Here is an 11,898-nt window from a genome sequence, read left to right on the forward strand (position 1 = left end):
AACATTCAACACCTCTACAACACCATTAGCTGGCAGCACAGCTTTCCGGTGTGCAAGGAGATGTTTCAAGGTGCGGTCTGAGGCCGCTCAGCACCGACACACCACAAGAGGGGGCCGGAGGCACAAGGGATGGTGGTTTAGGTCGTTAAGATTAAGTATCGGCAAGTGTTTGGTGCTTCTGGGAGATAACCCTTAACATAAATTCAAAAATTCGTCATCTGAATTTCCTATATACTGTTTCTTTTTTGCATTTTCGTTGAAAAACATATTTCTGCTGCTTTCATTGGATTTGCAGGATTGAAGGTTAGATTCAGAGGATGCAAAGTATAGAATTAATGTGAGTACTAGGAACTCAGGCCATTTTCCATTCCCACTGTTAAATAATGTCCCTTCCTGAAGCTTTATTTTGGAAAGTGTTTGCATTTCCCTATATAATTTAATGTATTGTTGCCTAAGCTAATGTTAGTTAAACTATTTTAAAACCCCCATCCAACCAATTAATCTGCATTCATGCTTGGTGAACAGGATAAAGGTTGCACTAGCTAAGCAAATTAATAATATGTGGAAATATTTCTCAGAAGATCCTGCAGGTACAAAGATCAAGAATGATTAAAAGTGTGTAAATGTGGCCCGTTCCTACAGAGCTGAATTGATGATAAAAAGAAATGCAAATGTAATGGAAGACTGAACTTGCAGAAGATGGTGGCTGCTGAAGTATGAGTGAAGTAACTTTCCTTCACTCTGCCTCTGCTGCAGGGATTGGATGACTGGAAGAAAGGCAAGTGTCTGGTCAAAGACAGATAACTGACATTTACTAGAAGTGAAATTCCAAATGCTTTTCTGGATGCAAATTAGTCATATCTGAAAGAGAATCATGAAACTTTATTAAATCTCTGCCTGCAGAACTACTGGTAAATCCTAATGTCACCTAGGTGGCCAGAATACTTGCCAGAGCATTGTCATACAGGCATGTAAGAGAAAGGGAATGTATGTTGCGTGCTTTATTGTCATTCTGCACATTCCAAATGTAGATGTGTCACAGATTCGGGTAGGTATCTATGTTGTAGTGCTTGCTGTCACTTTAACTTGTTTACCGTAAGATACAAAGAAACTCTCCCCTGACTCCATGGGAATTAATATTTAGTGATGTTATCTACTTGAATCTTATAGCAATTAAATCCAATTAATGAGCAATAACAATGGCAGCATATCTGAACCTTGTACTGTAGAGCAGGCAGCCCTTTGCCTTGCATGCTTTGAGAATTATAACTCCAGAGCTGTAGGAAGGCAGAAATGGAGGAAATCCACGGATCCCTTGCCTGCTACCACAAGCAACCATGTCATATAATCCCTTTTGTAAATGTGTGGACCTGTATCTTAAAATGAACTAGGTGTTTTGTCCCCAGAACTATATGAAAAGCTGCATTACAGACGGGTAAGCTGCAATTTAGAAGATTGCTTCTAGGATTATTCCTGGTCAATTTATACCAATTTATTCTTGTACCAACACTGTCATTTTGTCACTTTCTGTAGTATTTACTTTTGAGAGCCACAGGTCATGTCCCATGCAGCCCCTCAGAGGAGTAACACTCTTTAATAAGGCAGAGATATTTTGATGACTGTTTTGGTATTTTTGCTCTTTGAGTTCATCTTTTTAAAATATGAATGACCAGAATGACATACAGCATTCTAGATGAGACTCTGAACATTGCCTTACATAAGGGCATTAAAGGAAGTGGCATTTTCTGGAGGTTGTGAGATTTGTTTTAATACTTTAGTGTTAAAACCTCATTTCTTTAACAAAAGGCTTTATCCCCATCCTTCCAGATTACTTGTGTTCTAGTCTTGTTTTTGTCCAGCATGAAGACAGCACTGCTGTAAACAAATATAACTAAGTACAACAGAATTTTTCTAATACTATTTTTGACAATAGGCTGAAAACTCCCTACCTACTTTTGCTGTTGTTTTGCTCATTCTAGAGACTGAACATTTACTTGAAAAACAGATTGAGTAATTTTTCTGTCATTTTTTTTTAAGGCACAGATTTCTCATCTATGTAGGACAGTTAGCTGCAGGTAAAGATATTTGAATGTTTGAGATATTCGAAATGCCTAGAATTAAAATGCTCCGTTGAATTCCTTGCTTTGCAAATCCGCTCCTATGTCTGTATGAGTAGGGAGTTCAGAGTGTAGTAAGTATTCAAGGAGAGCACATTGGGGTTACACAAGGTTATCATGTAACTATGACATTAAAGGAACTCCCTCGTGGCTTCTAGAAGTGTGATCAACAAATAAACTGTAGCACAGGAAAACAAGTATCTTATTTTCAGGGCAGTAACAGGGTCAGCACAGTATGATACCACTTTCACTGAATGAAGCGCCTGTATTACAGACACACACACAGATGGTGCAAATGGAAAAAATAAATAGGGGAGGAAATGCACCACCTGGAGGCAGGTGACTTTGTAAGTGATGTAAAAATAGAATGAAAAGGAGCCTGAGGATGCAGATTAGAAAACAAGATATTGATAAACATGCAAACAATTGAGGAGAAGCAGATTGTAACAAAAAGCAAGACTGGAAAAAACACATGGGGAAAAGAGGCAAAGCAAATGTCTCCAAACAAAGCCAATGTGACAGGAACAAGAAGGAACGCAACATTTGAAAATACAGGAAAATTAAAATGGAAGAAAACTCATAATGTTGAAGGAGAAAAATGACAGTATGAAGAGCTAATTCTACTGAACTTTTGTGTATTTTGAATAGACAGATCCTACAGATAACTTAGACAATTTATAAACAGCGTACAGTAAGTAGTGACTTTTTTTTCCCACCAGAGAAAAATAAGACTATGGATGAATATTTGGAAGTGAAATTTTTTTTCACAAAATAAAGTGGTTAAGTAACTTGTAGAGTGAGCTTGTTATAATTAAATAGCATTTTGTCATGTTAGTGTTAATAATTTACTGGTTAAAATAGTTTGTTATTTTTCTTTTTTACTCCTTGACTTCAAATTGGAGAAGCATTTTAAGATTTCAATTTATTTCAGGCCTTGCCAAATTTAACAGATATCCACAAACCCAGGCAATATATTTATGGACATGAACTGTCTTTTATCATTTTCTCTGTAAAGGGCTATCTCTTTTGCAAAGTACAAAACCAGCAGAAAAACACACACACACACACACACACACATACACACACAGAATTTAAAAATTATTTTTCTAGACTTTATCAGCTAAATTCAGTGTAGGCAATGAGCTTACAAATCTGTAGGCTAACCCTAAGTTGACAGCCTGGTTTTGTGAATAGTCTCTTGTACTAAAGTCAATAGGTCTACTCAAATGAATAGATTTATTGAACTCTGTATGTGTAAGTTAGCAGGATCAGTTCCTATGCTGATAATGTAATGTGAAAAGCAAATTTGAAAAAGAAATTTAGGAACATTTGGTGGTGTTATGTCAGCAAGTAAATACTAACCATCTGGTCTCTAGATTGCTAATCTATTTCCCTTGATTTTATGGGTAGCATACTTCCTGTGTGTGCAAGCTGGAGACTGCATCATTAAACTTTGGTGTTGATCTTTTTCAGTGTTTTAACAGAAACATTTAAATTGCTTTGCCATTTGGGGAGTATATTCTTATTCCTATGAGTATTTTTTCTGCTTGGAAATCCTTCGTTTTCCTACAGCTTATTTTAAGGTGTTTTATTGAAATTTCTAATAAGGATGAATAATTTCAGGTATATTCTTTGAAAAACAGACCAGTTATCTGCAGTGAATGACATTCAGTTATCTAGAGCTGACTAATTACTACAGGTAAGATCTCAGTTTGATCCTGGTTGAAAGTTATGTCAAACAATCGTAGAATACCAGGTTGGAAGGGACCTCAAGGGTCTGGTCCAACCTTTCTTGGCAAAAGCAGTCTAGGCAAGATGGCCCAGTGCTCTGCCCAGTGCTGAATCTTAAAAGTATCCAATGTTGAGGAATTCACCACTTCCCTGGGAAGATTATTCCAATGGCTGATTTTTCTCATTGCGAAAAATGTTCTTATGCCCAATCGGAATCTGCCCAGGAGTAACTTGTACTCATTACCCCTAGTCTTTTCCATGTGACTCCTTGTAAAAAGGGAGGCTCCATCTTCGCTGTAGCCACCCTTTAAATACTGGAACATGGTGATAAGGTCTCCCCTAAGCCTTCTAACCTCAAGGCTGAACAAACCCAGTTCTCTCAGTCTTTTCTCATATGGCAGCTTCCCAGTCCTTTGATCATCTTTGTGGCCCTTCTCTGGACTCTCCCCAGCCTGTGCACATCTTTTTTGTGTAGCGGGGACCAAAAGTGAACACAGTATTCCAGGTGTGGCCTGACAAGCGCTGAGCAGAGTGAGGTAGTGACTTCTTTATCTCTGCTGGTGATGCCCTTGCTGATGCCATGCAGCATCCTGTTGGCTTTATTTGCTGCAGCAGCATGCTAATCACTCATATTGAACTTGTCTGCCAGGACCCCCAGGTCACTTTCCACAGAGCTGTTTCCCGGCTGAGTAGATGCCCATCCATGATGCACTCTTGGATGATGTTTTCCCAGATGCAGGACCTCACACTTGTCCTTGTTCAACTTCGTAAGGTTCTTGTTAGCTCACTTTTCCAGCCTATCCAGTCCTTCTGCAGTGGGGCTCTCCCTTACAAAGTGCCCACTTGTCCACTCAGTTTGGTATCAGCTTGCAAACTTCATCAGTTTACGCTCAATCCCATAATCCAGATCACTTATAAAGCTATTAAACAGTGTTGGGTCCAATATCAATCCCTGGGGGACCTCCATTTTGACAGGCTGCCAGTTTGAGAAGGAGCTACTTACGACCACCTTCTGAGTGCGGCCTGTCAACCAGTTCCCCACCCACTGTTGACACCACTTGTCTAGACTGTAACACATCAGTTTCTCTAGGAGGAGGTTGTGGGAAACCATATCAAAAGCCTTGGAGAAATCCAGCTAGACAATGTCCACCAGTTGTCCCACATCAACTGAGCAGGTTATTTTGTCATAGAAAGTGATCAGGTTTGTCAAGTGTGATTTGCCCTTGGTGAATCTATGCTGGCTTTTCCTGATTGTGCTCCATTTGACTTGTGATAGCCCCCAGGAGGATTCATTCCGTAACTTACCCAAGGATTGAAATAAGACCATAATTTCCTGGACCCTTCTTATAGACAGGGGTGACATTAGCCTTCTTCCAGTCTTCTGGGATGTGCCCAGCTCTCCATGACTTCTCAAAGATTATGCAGACTTGCCTTGAAGTCAGCCAGCTCGACACCCTTGAGTGGATAACATCAGGGACCACTGATTTGTAGGGATCAATATCCAGTAATAATTTCCTACCATCTCTTCCTTCACCGATGGTGGGCCTGTGTTTGCATTGACCTGTATTTTTGTTCCTCAGGCCTGGGACCCAATAGTGCTGGTAAAGACAGAGGTGAAGAAAGTGTTGAGAACCTCTGCCTTTTCAGAGTTGGTGACTAATTCATCTCTCCTGTTTACAGCAGGCCAATATTTTTCTTCTTTTTCTGCTTGTTGCTTACGTACCTGAAGAACCCTTTCTGTAGTTCTTGACATCTCTAGCCAATTTCAATTCGAGCTTAGCTTTTGCTTTTCTAACTGCATCTTTGCACACCTTGTTGCGTGTTCCTGCAAGGCTCTTGTAGTTCTCAATGGGTATTCATCTGCTTTTCCATGTCTGGTATGCCTCTCTTCTGGTTTTGAGCTTCCAGGAGAGGGTTCTTGAACAACTCCCAGCACTTGCTAGCTCCTTTATCCTCCATGGAAACTTCCCACACAATCCTTCCAAAATGAGATGAAGTTTAGTCTGCTAAAATATAAAACATTAATCTTCAGCATGCTCAGCAGGATCTCAAACTGCACAATATGGTGATGACCGCAGTCAAGGCTATCACTAACTGAGATATTATTACAAAGCAGTTTTTCTTGATTTGTGAGTAGCAAGTCCAGCAGTGCCTCATTCCTGGTTGGCACATCTAACATTTTTATGAGGAAGCAGTCCTCCACACATTCCAGGAACTTGATGGATGACATACGAGCTGCTCTATTGTTCTTCCAACAAACGTCTGGGTAGTTGAAGTCATCCATAAGAGCCAAGTCTTTGCAAAATATTTGCAATGTAGTTAAAGGTGTTGCGTGTATTTTAAATGTGTTGTTCAGTACTAAAGTATTTTTTTTAAAGAAAGTAGCTCATATAAAAATATCTTCCAAAGTAGCTGCTACCTGAAAAGAAATCCTTTTATAATTCTGTTTTCTTAAACTATGCTTCTTCCATCAGGTTCTAAGAATTCGGCAAGTAACTCTTAAAATGTTTAAGATATTAAACCATATATATATCTGAATTTTGATTTGTCAGTGTGTTGGGAACATGTTCAGTGAAAGTCTAACTTCCTGACTGTATGTTGTTATCTTAGGGACAAGTTCTGGATTGCTATGCATTGTAAGAAAAAAAAATGAATTGGTGCACACTATTAAAGGTATAAAATTTGCTACATAAATGTTGAGAAGTACTTATCACAGCTTGAGGAAGGCTTGTTTCACTGAGGGAAGCTATAGGAATATCAATTTTCTGTGAACTGCAAAGTAAACATATTTAGAAAATTAATTAAAACTACTTTAAAAACTCTCCATGATCCTCATTCTTCCCCCCTACAGGTTTAACTATAATTTATCTTTAATTCAATATAATTAGATCAAATGCAATCTCCTTTATGGATGCATAAAACCTTGACCACAAGAACTTGTGTGGTGTTAAATGTAATGGTATGCTTTCTTTAAACTCATATGAATAAGATTTTATATTTTTCTTCTTCAGTTAGCTTAACTTCAACTTCACTAGAGGAAGAAGAAATATATCACTGTTAAATCTTTCACAAAACTAAAACTGTCCACATAGGGTTTAAATCTACATTTCATCTGTATTCAAGGATTTAATCCTATTTAGAGCTGGTTCACATTGGTTAACATTCAGTAATAACTATGACTGAATTTCACCACAGTTGAAATGGAGTTATACAGATTACACTAGAAATTATGCAGTTGTTTCATGTCTCCTTGCTGCCAAGAACTTACTGTGATTTGGATTATGCATTCTTATGAGAATAAACCATGACCTTATTTTAGGAAGATGGTTAAAGAAGGTAGAATATACATTGAAGAACTTTATTCTTAAGCAGACTTTCCTTCTGTGTGACTCTCGGACTGTTCACAGTCATTTGTGCAATGAACAATTCCACGCAATGTCCTTGAAGACAGTTAGCTCATGTGCTGAAACATCAGGGATATCATGGTGCCCAGGGAAAGTTTAAATTGCCTGAACACTGGTGCAGAGTTTCTCAATGCTAGAAGAAAAGGTCTCCCTGATAGTCCTTCTAGTGAGTTATCTGTCTCCCTACACACCTATGCCTCTGAATCTCTTAGCTGGAGACAAAGCTAAGTCTTGTCACCTTGTCTTGCCCACTCCAAATGAAAAGGAAGGGTACTTGATGTGTAAGGCATGTGGTTCACATCCAGTCTTGAGAATAATATGGCTTATGAAAAAAAAGCTTAGGCTAATTTTCTGTTTCACATTAAATTAGTGTGTTATCTTGGGCAATAACTTGGAGTAAGCCAATTATAAAGGAAAGGATGTTTATGGAGGTTTCGCCATAATCACCAGGATTTCATGGATTACCTGTCATATGAAAAGTCCACTACAAATATGGTATCCTTAAAATGGTGAAAGAGGAAGTTGGCTGCCACAGGTTTAAACAAATAACCCATCAATATTCAACTTTTACCATGGAATATAAATTTTAGTTGGAAGCAAGACCTTAACATTGTTCTAAGAGAAATCTCAAGAAGTGATGGTGAGGGTACTGAGAAGACTTGCACACATGATGTCAAAGCCAAAATGACTCTTAACAAATGCACTTAATGGTGAAATCTGTTTAATTCCAAAAAGGTCATTTAGAATAATTGCAAGACTAATCTTAAATAAAGGGCACCTTTGGTAGAACACAAAGAAATTATGTAGGTCTATCTTAATGAGTTTTTGTACTAATAATCTTGATGATTTTTATGCAGAATAAGCAGGTATCTTCTAATCTTAAAAGACTCTAATTATGAGGTGGAAGAAGATGAAGACAGCTTGAGTTGAATTAGATTTGAGAGCCAGGGAAGAATCCCATCATTCTTCGTTATTAAGCACGGAAGCTGTTAGCACCAAGAACGCCTCTGCCAAGGCAGACCTCAGCGTCACTGTGGTCATGTCACACCGTTTCAGCTGAACTTCAGGAGAAGAGATTACCAGAACCGGAGCAGTGCTTCCAGCAGGGATCCTAAAGACAGACTGAGCTTGGTTCAAAAGGACATTTTGTTTCTTCCAAAGTTTGAAGATAAAAAAGCTTGCATGAGGCAACGAGAAAATGTTTGAACTTGACTTCATCACATCCCAAGTGGACAGAGGTAAAATGCGTTCTCTGATTCCAGGGTTAACTACTGGGAGTGGGGCATCCCTCTTTCTCACTTTAATGCTGCACAGTTTGTTCTGGAGCCAGGGTATTTTATCAGGAGAATTATGTTAAAGAGGAATCTGTAAAGTCACTCTGTCTATTACTGATGTCACCTCTTCAGTGCTCAGGCTCTCATTTTCATTCACTTTCTGTCACGGATTCATGTGTGAACTTGGAGAACTCTTAACATGTTTTTTTCTAAGGTTTAGGGATGCAATTTGTGCCTCATCACTTAGGAAATGTGTTTAGCAATAAACCTAGCCAGCAGACTGTCACCCTTGTGAGTGTGAACCTGAGAGCCACACTAAAAATAGCTATAAAGAGGGAAAAAAAGAGGACTGAGAATGTCACTCATGATCCTAATTCAGCTTGCTGATTAGTTGCAAGGATAGAGCTTTTCTTGCTCTGTGAGAAGCCATTGCTGAATACAATGATAATGCCTTCTTTGGTGTGGTACTTAAAAGCCACAAGGAACACCTCCCTCAGATATTCCTTTTCCTTACAGCACAAAAAATATACAGCGCTTCCTTGTAAATTTGACTGCCAGGCAATACACTTTTAAAGCCCAATGAGACTGAAACTACGACTTAAATGAGCCCAAAGGGACAGAAGATACAGCTTAAATGGAGTAGCAAGGCCATGGCAGGCTAATTAGTCAGGCAATTTTGAATTACAAGATTAAAGTTCCAGGGCTTAAAGAAAAAAAACAAAACAAACATACCCTTGAGTAATGTCTCAGAGATATCCCTTCAAAGCAAAAATCCCTACAAAACACTACAATTTTTTTTCTTTTTTTTTTAAAATTTGTTTTAATAATAAGGTACCTATGACACAATATGAAACTAAAAGTTTAAAATCATTCTGGCTTAGCAATTCCCCAGGAACTGAGGAATTAAGGGTACACACTATCTGCCCACAGGAAATGGCAGGAGAGAAGTTGGAGTCTTCCAATGAAACCAGTTAAGGCTAATTCTTGAGTCTCCAATTCTTCTCAGAAGTAATATTAGGTATGCTTGTATAGTTGAAGCAGATGTGTTCGTTACATATATTAGAGTTGCTCGTCACCACTGGAGGTGTAACAAGACAGCAACTTCAATAACATGTAGTCATATGTAAGGGAAGAAAAAGGGAGATCGATGACCAACAATTTGTGTTTTGTTGTATACAAAATGCTTAGTTTGGTTTATGTTAGTGAATTTGGGAAAATAAATCCAGCATACTCTGTGGTAGGGAAATAATTTTTCTTAAGATACTAAATAACTTCTTTTATATTGCAGTGCTATTCAAAGGAGCAGTCAGGACCATGCCTGTTTTCACACAGAGGAACACATTCCAGGCTGCTTTCCCTATAAACCTTCAATTTTGCAAATGGTACGAGTCACATACTTAACAGTATGTGCACACTAGAATCTTTCAACACAAAAACTATTGGACTATATTTTAATGCTTTATTAAATAACATAGTAGGTGAAGACGCAATTACAAAGCCAAGTAAATGCACAAGGTATATAGATCAATCCTTTTATCTGGAAATAGTATTTGAAAGGACTGGCCAATAGAGGACATACCAAGATTTAACACGATCGGTATCCCCGTTTAGTTCTACTACTTCTCAGGCTCCTTGTAAAGATTTTGTTTACATTGGTATGCTAGAGTGGGAAACACCACCATCCAAACCAAAATTCATTCATATTAAAATCTCTCCTTTCTTTTCCTACTGCCAAGAGTGTGGCCTACCGGACAGAAAACTATGTTTGAAATAAAGGAAAAGGTATTTCTAGTAAGCCAAGGTAGACACTGATGGCTATATGTTCATCTTGCAGTCCTCAGCGCAGAAAAAACATGATCTTCCCCGCTCAGTCCCCATGTGTTGCCTGATCTAATTGAGAGGTGTCCCTCTGCTGCCCATGACAGGGAGGTTGGATTAAATGATCTCTAAGGTCCCTTCCAGCCTAGGCCATTCTATGGTTCTGTGATTCACCGATTCTTTGGATTGCACTCTGATGGTTAACTGAAGGAGGATGAGCTTTTGGCATTTAGGAAGTAAGTTCCTTATTGAGGATTCTGCTCCCTACCACATATTGACTGGCCGACACAAGATTAACTGTGATGTAAGTGATATATATCCTTCCAGGATAGTCAGAACAAAATTAAGCTAAGAAAATTGGAATGAAGTTCGTATAGTGAAGACGCATTTAATGCTGACAATTATATAAAATTTTATTAGTTTTAACATTTTGAAAACATGAGAAAATTGACATTTCTGTGAGGATATTTCTGTATGTCTAAAATAAAACATTCTGGTGCAACCAACACTTTCATTCCTTTAACCAAGGTAAATAAAACAATGGTAATTAAAACCATAGACTTTGCATCAGATGCTGGACTAAGTTTATATTCTGACTTCTCATCTGGTGTTTGTGACAGCAATAATTGCACTTCCTTACACGATGCACTGTAAATCTCTCCAGATCAAATCTGAAAAGTGACAGCCACCCTCGGTGCTGTACACTCGATGTCTGTACACTCAACATCAAGCTACTTAGGCTTATAAGCCAAAGGTTTTACAGCCCAGAGCCACTAATCCTTATCACTTTGTTTCATACCCTTTCTTTCTTTATTGTCTCCAACAGTGGTGAAAACAGTAAATTACAGCTGGGACTTTTGGTGGGTTTTTGAGAGGCAGTTCTATGATTAATCACCTTGTTCCAGATTCTAACCTAAAGCCTTAATCACCATTTTCAAAAACACTGAAGAAAGCATTAAATTAATTGACAACGAGTTCAATATTAGCCCAGTTGGTTTGAGCGTGATGCTGATAACACCAAGGTTGTAGGTCTTGGAAGTCTGCCTAATTACACGCTCCTGTGCTATTACAAAAGTCCAATCAGTTCTGTTGGCTATTACAAAGAGAACAGGTTCAGTCTCTGTGGAAAAGGTAATCTCACATGCCATGGAGTCACTATGTTAGAGTTAGTAGATGCTGGTGCCACTTCTTAGCACCCCTCCTCTTCAAAACAAATAACGCATGATTTCTTTGTATTAACTCCATAAAGACTCGACTGGAGGCCTGCAGGTACCTCTGTGGAACAATTACAATTCCATTTTACTGGCTGTCACTTTCAAAGGGATTTTTCTTCTGTTATAGCTGTTTACAAGGTCAGACTGTTTGAAACACACGGTTGACCTATTTTCCTCTCCGTAGGCAAGGAGGTACTGCAAGGCAAGGCTAGATCTGTTGAGGTAGCATGGTCAAGAGAAATAGTGGCAAAAGGCACATAGTCCTGACAACGCCATGTGGAAGCTGTAAATAATTAGGCTATTAAGAGACTGCAACCCAAACCAACACCTTTTGTTTGTA

The sequence above is a fragment of the Apaloderma vittatum genome, unplaced genomic scaffold (assembly GCF_000703405.1).
Source record: "Apaloderma vittatum isolate BGI_N311 unplaced genomic scaffold, ASM70340v1 scaffold11294, whole genome shotgun sequence".
NCBI lineage: Eukaryota > Metazoa > Chordata > Aves > Trogoniformes > Trogonidae > Apaloderma > Apaloderma vittatum.